This window comes from Bactrocera dorsalis, chromosome 6, assembly GCF_023373825.1.
Source record: "Bactrocera dorsalis isolate Fly_Bdor chromosome 6, ASM2337382v1, whole genome shotgun sequence".
Taxonomy (NCBI): domain Eukaryota; kingdom Metazoa; phylum Arthropoda; class Insecta; order Diptera; family Tephritidae; genus Bactrocera; species Bactrocera dorsalis.
Window position 1 is genome coordinate 21,025,702 of NC_064308.1, and position 3,156 is coordinate 21,028,857.

Genomic DNA, 3,156 nt, shown 5'->3' on the forward strand with positions numbered 1-3,156 from the left:
TACGGGCGGAAGCCCATCCAAATCCACTTTGGAAGAAGACTTACTATCACAAATAGCCTTGGCAATATCGTTCTGTGAAAGACACAGTGAGCCAAAATTTATGGATGGGAAGTTATTAGCCGAAAAAGTGGAACTAGTACCATCATCTTGAACATAGTTCGATTTGAAAAATTCAGCGAACAAATTGGAGATTTCGACCGGAGTGGATGCCGACTTATCACCCCAGCGTAAAGCAGAGGGAATGGCCGAACACGCTCTTCTAGATTTTACAAAGTTCCAAAAGAACTTAGGGTTCGACTTAATTGTAGACTCCGTATTATTAATAAATGTTTTATAGATAAATTTATCCAATTCATTAAACAGTTTAGTGTAGTGCTGATATTGAACAAAGTAAACGTGAGATTTAGTTGAAGAGAATTTTCTATAGTATTTATTTCTAAGATTTTTTAGACGTTTAAGGTCCTTAGTGTACCAAGGCAACTTATATGGTTGCAAGTGTTTGAGGGGGATATTATAATGACAGAATTCCTGAATTGATTTCTTAAGAGTGGAGAAACTATTAGCTGTATCAAGTACCGATAGTAAATCATCCCATTTAATTTCAAAGATCTGATTGTTGAGTCGTTCAAAATCACAAAATGCAAAATTAAAACCAGGCCCATCAATAGGTTTAACAGGAGCCAGGGATGGGCACATTGAGAGCAACGTTTTACCACTCCATATTTACAAATGAGAGCAACGTATTTTCCACCACCATTGACAGATCTATCACATGTACAGTGGTGTGAACAAAATAGAAACAACCATAAGGTGTTGTGAAGTTTTAAAATATGCTGTTTTCTTATTAAATAAAATTGTTTTTAGATATATAACATAACATATATATATTTTTTCCTAACAGTGATTAAAATTTCCCACCATGCAAAGGTAAATTAATACTATGTTCGGACCGACATTGAAAACATTTTGAAAACACATTTGTATGTTGTGGAATGTAAGTCGTTCGGACCGACAATTTGTGTTTTCGTTGAGTTTTCACTGACAGCTCACAAATTTATTTGTTTGTTTACATTTGAACAACGAGAATGGTATGTTCCTTAATTTTTGCTTGTAATTATTACTAAAGATCGTGTTTTTTAGAATTCTGAGAAAAAGTTGCTAATTGCAAAAGCAATTGCTTTGAGAAGCCAAATAAATATCCTGCTCAATGTCAATTCTTCAAGAGAACTACTCAGCACCAGGCCTTGGCAAAAAATATAGCCGAGTTAAAGAAACAACATCTAATCGTATTAGAATTAATATTTATTAATTATAATTTAGGGAGAACAGCCAGTTGACCCGACTGCTGTCTTCTTGTTCTACAGAACGCTTTATTAAAATACCCATAAATGTAAAGGTGTCTCTTGCATTCATGTCCAACGCTACAAGCGGCCTAAAAAATAATAAATAAAATACTCACTAAAATATAATCTGAACCAAATAATAAACACCCACCTTAGCAAGACTGGCATAATTTTCAACCGACACGTTACGTTACATTATTGTCATCATTACTATATAGGAATATTGGATTTTCTGCTGTGGTTTTAGGAAAAGCTTTAGCTATTAAAAAAGGAAGAAAATATAATTGAAACATCCAAAAGTTTTTTTGAATAGCGGAGTCGGCACTTACATATGGAAGAGGACGTCACTTTCCAAAGGCTCATTATTGAATAATAATATCTGCTTTTCTATTGGTACTCCGGCTGTAGTAATATGCGTTCACGAAATGTATCAATTTGTACGACTGGTTCGAGATAAACTTCCACAGAAGTGGTGCGATTTGTGAAAAAGACATGCAAAACGAATTTACGCAAAATTAATGTTACTTCTTGGAGAAACGATCAAACACCAGGTTTTCTCTAGATATTTTTTTAACAAACCAGTCAAGAGCGGTGTCACCAATGTTCTTAGATCTTCTGACAAATTGCAATATGATGGCAGCGTAGTCCACCATTCGATTGGTCCATTTTCGGATAGTTGAGTACCCGAAATTACGCCAGACGCCTTTTTTGTGGTTATTTGATGCATTGTTTTTTGCGGTTTTTACGGCCACCAAAAGGACGGAATGGTAAATTTCCAGTTGCTACATGGTAAAGAGTGACACCAATGAACCATAAGTCCACATTTGCAGTAAATGAACGATTTATTTGTTTACGTAGCACAGCACGTTCATACATATCGAGATGTAAATACTCCTCTGTTCCATAAAGTGAAACAAACGCTTTGTTATCATCCAATTCCCGGGCGGTACCGAAATCAGTTAGCTTGTATTGTATATGGTTTGACCATCTCCGAAAAAATTTTATTATATTTCCCGGTTTTAAATCGCGATGTACTAAATTATTGTCACGTAGATGTTTCATTCCAGCACATAAATGTTCCAGCACCAATAGAAATTTTTGTTTTTCCATTTTTTAATATTAATATCAAATACAAACTGACAACTGTATATGGAATGTAAACAAATATCTAGTGACAATTTAGGGCCGGCAAAATATGTCTTCCAAAAAAATCGATTAAACTAGAGCAGGCACCGATTATAATGAGTGGAATGTAAGTTTTCAAGTAGTTTTCAGCGAAAACCGTGTTTTCGTTTGACAGATTTTACATGGACGAAAACATAAGTTTTCGTGCGAAAACCAGTTTTTCCCACGAAAACATGTTTTCGTTGTCGGTCCGAACATAGTATAAAACAAATTTTAATGCGAAACTCTAAACTCTGCAAATTATGTTTACCCCTTTTTGTTCACACAACTGTACAATTCCGATATGAAGTAAACTTCCACCCTTAAATTTATGTACAATGTCAGTATTGCCGCAACCACTCTGCGAGGAACATCAAGTTACGGAGGAATGTAGTTCATTTTTTTCGCAATTTTTCTCAACTTGTTATGCCCTTCTCTCCGTAAACTGATATTCCCCTCATCTAGCCCCCGTGCGCACTTTGCTAACTTTGCGGGCTAAAAATGTGCCCATCCCTGACAGGAGCGAAAAGATGAGTATCCACCTCAAACGCTAGCGGAGAATGATGGATGGTGGCTGGAGTAATTGAAGAGAATCCATCAAGAAACCTAAATTTTAAATTATCACTGAGAAAGACTAAGTCAAAAAATC

At 35.5% G+C, this 3,156-nt stretch overlaps 1 pseudogene; it reads right to left on the reverse strand.

The window, feature by feature from the left end:
* Positions 1 to 1,284: 1,284 nt before the first annotated feature.
* LOC125779493 (serine/threonine-protein kinase TBK1-like) lies at positions 1,285 to 2,758 on the reverse strand (annotated as a pseudogene).
* Between the last annotated feature and the right edge of the window lie 398 nt (positions 2,759 to 3,156).